General features: G+C 39.6%; 1 protein-coding gene across 1 annotated transcript in view; it reads right to left on the bottom strand.

Moving 5' to 3' along the window:
* Positions 1-7,034, bottom strand: part of LOC136694206 (zinc finger protein 850-like) — a 241,995-nt gene that overhangs the window by 130,041 nt on the left and 104,920 nt on the right. The window lies entirely within an intron of this gene.

The following is a 7,034-nucleotide window of genomic DNA, read 5'->3' on the forward strand; positions in this document are numbered from 1 at the left end:
CCAGAATGCTGCAGCACGCCTGGTCTTCAACCAACCTAAAAGAGCACATGTCACGCCCCTATTAGTTGAGCTACATTGGCTACCCTTAGCTGCCCGCATCAAATTTAAATCACTAATGATGGCCTTCAGAGTATTCACTGGTTCTGCTCCCATCTTCCTCAATAGACTCTTAAAACCATACGTTAGCGCCCGCCCTCTCCGTTCCTCAAAGGAGCGCCAACTAACACGACCAACCCCCCGTACAGGTCAGTTGAGGCTATTCTCATCTCTAGTACCATGCTGGTGGAACGAGCTTCCAAGCACTATCAGAGCAACAGGAACCCTCTCCGCATTCAAGAAATCCTTGAAAACCCAGCTCTTCCGAGAGTATCTTTTGCACTGAATGTCTTTCTTTAATGCACTTATTACTTCCTGCATATTGCACTCAATGTAAGGTATTTTATATAATTTGTGCTGTAGTTCGAATGTTAGATCCTCTTTTGTAAGTCGCTTTGGATAAAAGTGTCTGCCAAATGCATAAATGTAAATGTAAATGTGATTGTTTATTCGAATTCTCTGTGTTGACCTCATTTGTTCCCAGTATCTACATCAACGAATACGCAGGACAGTTTCTGTCCACAACCTTGATTCCGGATAATTCTGATATGACTAGTGTTATAGAAGCATTGAAGCATATAAGGGAGGCGTTTGGTCCATCTAAAGGAGCTGGATGGTCTGTGAATGCTTGGTTATTGGAGAAATTAGGACCACTAGGAGCAATGTTGGCTCAAGTTTTTGGAGCAGCTCTTTTAGCAGTGTGTGTAATGTTTTGTTTTTGTACAATGTTGATAACATGTACAAAAGCAATGATTTTGAAATGGACTGGAGTTGTAATGCCTGGAGATCAAATACAGATGCCATTATTAAGGCCTGAATGACCTTTTTCTCAACAGCTCAGAGAAAGGGTCTAAAGTGATTGATATCTCATAAAGCTTGCTTTTAACATCTGATTTTGCTTTCCCAGTTGAACATAAATATGTCACATACTATTTATATGACCACTAGATTTTCAACCCTGGTTCTTAAAAACTTAGTATATCAGTATTATTTTAGTAGTTGCAAGTTGTATTTTAACATATAAAACATTACAGTGGTATGTTTGAAACCCTAGAAATCACCACTGTCAAACACTCAGAGTTTATTTCCAATATTCACATATTAGACCCCCCAATCCAAGTGTAAAATCTCAAAGCTTCATCAAAATGAGGGGAAACCAGTGATCTCTTTTTTTCTCCCAATAAAAGCCAGCATATGGAGATGTCAAATGTTCTCCTTTTCTTTTCCAATACTAATTTATCCTTTAATTCCCATGATTAAACCTTACAGTTTACCCAATGTACCCTATTAATTACAGACAGACACTTTTGTCAGTTGTGATTCCCCTTTAACACTAATTATTACAACACTCAGCTTTATAACTCCTCTCTCCCTTTTCCTATTCTCAGCCTCTAAAAACGTCCTTCAGGAGCTCATTTGATCAACTGTCCTCTTAATTTAAGGTCTCCAACAAAGGCTCATTAAAATGTCCTTTTTAATTTAATAAAGTCTTCTGTTCAATTCAATTATAAATAAACAAAGCCCTCTTTTTTAGAGGTTCATGAAATCATTTACAATAACTGTCCTCGAAAGTTTTTACCGTTACAAATTTCTTTCCCTATTAATTTTTAAGTCTCTCATTCTTCATCACATTTCCCCACTTTCTCTAAATGCTTCCTTCACTCTTTCTGACCCCCTTTCTCTCTGACAATCTCTGGGCAGAGGTGTCCTTTACCCCACTTCCTCTAAACACACCCACAAATAATTTATGGCTCCAAGGGAGAGACCAGCTCTGCCCACACACTCATGATGGACCAAAAGAAGGGAGGGGGTGGCCATTCCCCCACCTGCACCTAGTACTCCCAAACATAACTCTTTCAGCTGACCATATACATACACACAAATAGTTACAGACTGAGGGGCAAAGATATAGGATGGGGAAAGGAGGGGTAAGACATACTCACACTGACACTCCTTTTTTTTTCTTAACTTAGTAAGGACACACACACATATACACGTCATCCAACAACCCCCAATAGCGCTTACACACACAAATCACTTTCAACATTTAACACAATTCTCATAGTCGACTCATTCACACTTTAACAGCATGCTTTTAATTCCACTGCCGCTCCTTTATTCCTTATTTTTAATTTATGCTCCTTATGAGGTGTAATAATTCAAAGAGAGGCAGCATCAATGCAGTGTTCGTCAACAGTGTTTTGAGGGGCACCCCAAATTAAATCTCAGTTTACACCAGTTTCTCATTAAACAGACCTAAACAATCACCTAGTGAATTTTTCAGGGTTTACGGCCGGGCTAATCCTGCCTCAACAGAGAAGGTTTAATCCAAATCTGCGGCATCCCAACTCCCTATTATCTCTTTTCCTTTTATTACTTTTTACTCTTTTATTACTTCTCTTTTATTACCTCTATATCCCTTCTATTTCACTTTTAACCTTATATAAATTTAACCAAATTCCACAGGGCCCAGGGCCTCTCACTATTTCAATATATTCCAATTCCACAATAATTCAAAGCTTACTTTCATGCAATGACTGTGATTCATGTCTTACAGTTTTAAGCAAAAATAGGCCCGTTTACCCAAACTCGCATGTCATCATCAGCTCACCTTATCGTTACTAATTAATCTATTCTACACTTATACTTCAACTTTTCCTTTCCTTTTCTTTTTCTTCTGTTACATCTGTTCCTTTTTACTTTTACTTCATTGTTCCCTTTTATTTCCTTCATTTCTATTTTTCTATTACTGTAATTTAAAAATTTAGAACGGACAAACTTTGTCCAACAACATCATCAACACAACACTGCATACACTAGTCTGTTACGGTGTGACTCTTCTGGCAACAGACAGCTCACAAACAAGCAGCGCTCAAATTTGCGAAAAATCTCACATTCTTAAAGCCGGCTATAAGCAGGAATTCAAATGCAGGAGACGTCTGAAGTGGAAAGGCCACAACTCAGCATCCCATCCTTGTCACCATCTTTGTTGTTAACTTTGCTGTATTGTGAAGACAGGTGATGGAAAAGAATCTCAGCAGACACGGTTAAAGGTGTAAATACATCTTTATTTACAGAAACAGTGTCTTACGGGTTCTTAAGGATCCTTAAGAGAGTTTTCCCGATTCAGTGTGCACGTCTCTCTTTCATCTCTATTTTCCATCTCCCCCTTGGGTAGGACCCCGATCTATATGGTCCTTTCTCCTTTTTAAAATATGGTGAATGTAGAGGTTGGTCTACATTTGCATGTTTAAGGGACTAAGGGAGGGGTCAAATTTAAAGTTTCCTACCCTCACTGACAGCTTATCCTAAACATTTCTGTCTGTGGAGCACAGACACAGAGCATGCGTCTAAACCTATAGAACAGTGAACATCTCTTAATACTGCACTTAAGGCCTTATGTTTAAATATACCTCAATGGATATACGTACAACTACATGTAAATGTGTTTGTTGCATCTGTGTGTTTGATGCTGTATAGTTGATGTGTGTGATGAAGATTAGTTTATTATGTTCACTTCTGGTGCAGGAATAGTATGGTTTGGGGTGGGTCTTAAAGTATGAGAGCTCTGGTTCTATCAATGAGGCGTAACACTTGAGCCAACTGCTAGCGATTTGTGTAGTTGTGTCTGTGTGTGTATAGACTGTGTACAGAGATTCTCATTTCTGGGGGACTGGACTGAGGCTTGAGCCAATAACCCCTTGTAAATAGTTTATACGTTCAAAGTTTTTTTTTTTCATGTGTTCTTCAGTATTTCTTTTGTCTGTCTTGTTACGTCGCACTACTAACAACATCACTTTTTTGCACTGTACTCCTAACGAGTCATTCATCTGCATCGACCACCCACTTGGACCTTGATCACAAGCCCACATTTACATCTGAAATCCTCCTTTGGGGGATAGTATCATCTAAAAGGCTCCAACAGAACCCTGAACTCACGTTTCCTCTAAAAGTGCTGTTCTGTTTCCATGACCCCTGTCCCCACTGATGTAGTGTGATGGAGCACAAACTGGTCAGGAAAATTCATGCATTATTTGCAGCTACGTTGTGTCTGGCAGACTACAGAATACATTTGAATGGTAGCCATTTAAGGTTTAACTCTAAAAGCGTCAAAATATTACAGATATTGTTTCAGGTAGAATTAGGCTCAGGACTGAAGTCCTGTGAAGATTCACAGTTTAATATGAAGGGAAAATAAGCACTCAAATACAATTAGAGCACAACGTGTGTTGGAATGGGGGAAACCAAAAGCCTAGATACTCAGTTAACTCACCATTGCAGACATTAAAGGATCCCTTGAGGTATTATCTACGCTGGTAGAATATCTTGGAAATGATATCTCGGCTTGTAGGAATTTTCCATTGGTGCTGAACACTAGCATTTTTGGGACGCTCTCAACCCTCACTTTATTATTATTATTGTTGTACTGTAGTGTAATGACACTTAACTGGTGATAATTTAAAATTCAGTCTGTAGTTTGATCAGAGGAGTATGGATCCACTTTGAGAGTCTTGGTTCCTCCCAAGGTTTCTTCCTCCAGCCCCGAGGGAGTTTTTCCTTGTCACTGTCGCCTTCGACAGCTCGCATTGGGCTTTGATTTAAATGTTCTGTTCTGATACTAATTCTGTGAAGCTGCTTTGTGGCGCCAGGTGTAAAAGGCGCTATATAAATAGATTAGATTTGATTTGATGTAATAGCACAACTCAAACTGGATACTTTGTTGTAGATACAGTACCACCAAGCAAGAGCTGAAGGTGCTGGGAAATAGTTTTTGTGAGTTCTGTGCCATACCTTTAAGGCTGAGCTGAAATAACCGCTTCAAGGAGGGTTAAACACCCCATTGATGCACTTCACGTTAGAGATGTAGGATGAGCAGGTATCCAGGTGACTGCTTTGTGTTCTGCATACAGCTATTTATATTGAGCACTACATTCTAGACATAATTGTTCTCCACAAGATAACATACAAGGGTATAAGCGATTTTTAAATGGCATTCGCTTTATTTTCCTCGTTAAATATGATTTAAAATGCTCTAAAAGTTAAGAGTCAATCTGCGCCAGGGAGAGGAAAAAACGCCAGCTTCATACACTTTGTGTTCTGTTCAGTACGGTTTACTTATGTAGCGGAGTTACAGTATTTGAGCTGGTTATGTTTAATGGTGATTATCACTTATAATAATAATTACACATATTTTTCCTTGTGATTGAAACAGTAATTCACATCACTCGGTTAGTTAGTAGACAGTCACCTGAGAATAACAGAGGATGACATTAATAACACATTCATAATACATGTTTAGAAACAATGACACATATGAGTTAGGGAAAGAGGGCGAAAAGTGATTATGCAAATGTCCACTTGGGGGCACTGTTGGTCCATGCTGATTGTCTGGTTTGAACTCGCGTTGGAGGTCACCATTGGCAGTCCTGGGCCATCTGTTGATTTTGGATAAGATAAGGGTGCCAATTCGAGCTGATGGTAATAAAGCTGGGGTTTTTTAATCCTGGTCTACAAGGCTCTGATTGATCTTTTAGGCTTAATGGGGTCATAAACTTGGGGGTTCCACTTTATTGTCCAGATGAAGAAGGGGAAGTAGTCATCTAGTGTCGTGAAGTTTGAAGATGACCCCTCACTCATCCTGGGGGTCACTGAAAAGTGTTCTGCTTAGCCTTTGCTATCAGATATAGGTGTGTGCGTGAGTTTGTGTGGGTGGGGGTGCATAGCCTTTCAGCACACACACACACTTTGTGGAATGCAGGTCCTGTCCAAATCTTATCACCAGAGTGGAGAGTCAGAGTCTTAACTTTTCATTTCTTGATCTGTCTCCATACTCCACTACAATCCTCAGGTCATTAAGTTAAAATGCATTACCTACCTCTGTGTGTTTTCTCTGGTTCTGACCTTCACACACACACACACACACACACACACACACACACACACACACACACAGAATAATCATCAGGTCATTAAGTTAAAATGCAGTACCTACCTCTGTGTGTTTTCTCTGGTTCTGACCTTCACACACACACACACAGAATAATCATCAGGTCATTAACTTAAAATGCAGTACCTACCTCGGTGTGTTTTCTCTGGTTCTGACCTTCACACACACACACACACACAGAATAATCATCAGGTCATTAACTTAAAATGCAGTACCTACCTCGGTGTGTTTTCTCTGGTTCTGACCTTCACACACACACACACACACAGAATAATCATCAGGTCATTAAGTTAAAATGCAGTACCTACCTCAGTGTGTTTTGATCTCCACACACTCCACTGCTGCACATTTACTTTCTCTCACACAGTGAAATAAGGACTGTTTCTGTCTTTATTTCTCAGCTCTTCTACCTTATTAACCCTTTAAGAACTGAGTCTAGAACTGGAAACTGGAAGTGTCCAATTATTTCTAACTTCAAGATGAAAGAATTTCATTGTACACGGAGCCTGTTCCTTACTGTGCAAATGACAATAAACTCTCTTTGAACTATGAACTGGGCTTATTTTAATTATTTACCAGGGTTTTATCACTTTAACTGCAGTGGATATAAAAGTCTACACACTACATTTCAGATTTATTTACACCTTTAATGTGCCTCTTTCGTCTGAAAAACACACTGAACTCATTTAGAGGAAAATAAAAACACAAAACTAAAACGATGTGGTTGTGTGCTGCAGTTAAAGTGACTCTGTGTTACCCCTGATTTAGTTCAGCTGTTACAGGAGGATATTTACTGAGGTATATCTCACAGGAAAGAGGCAAGACCACTGTCTTTTCTCACAAAGAACAACACACAAGACCGGCTACGGTTTCCAAAACCTGTGTTTTATTTTCCCATACTGCCATTTCCACTCACTGCAGTGTCCTGCCACTGCCCTGTCCACTAACTGCAGTGTCCTCTCACTGCCCTGTCCACTCACTGCAGTGTCCT

The sequence above is a fragment of the Hoplias malabaricus genome, chromosome 4 (genome assembly GCF_029633855.1).
Source record: "Hoplias malabaricus isolate fHopMal1 chromosome 4, fHopMal1.hap1, whole genome shotgun sequence".
In the NCBI taxonomy this organism is placed as follows: domain Eukaryota; kingdom Metazoa; phylum Chordata; class Actinopteri; order Characiformes; family Erythrinidae; genus Hoplias; species Hoplias malabaricus.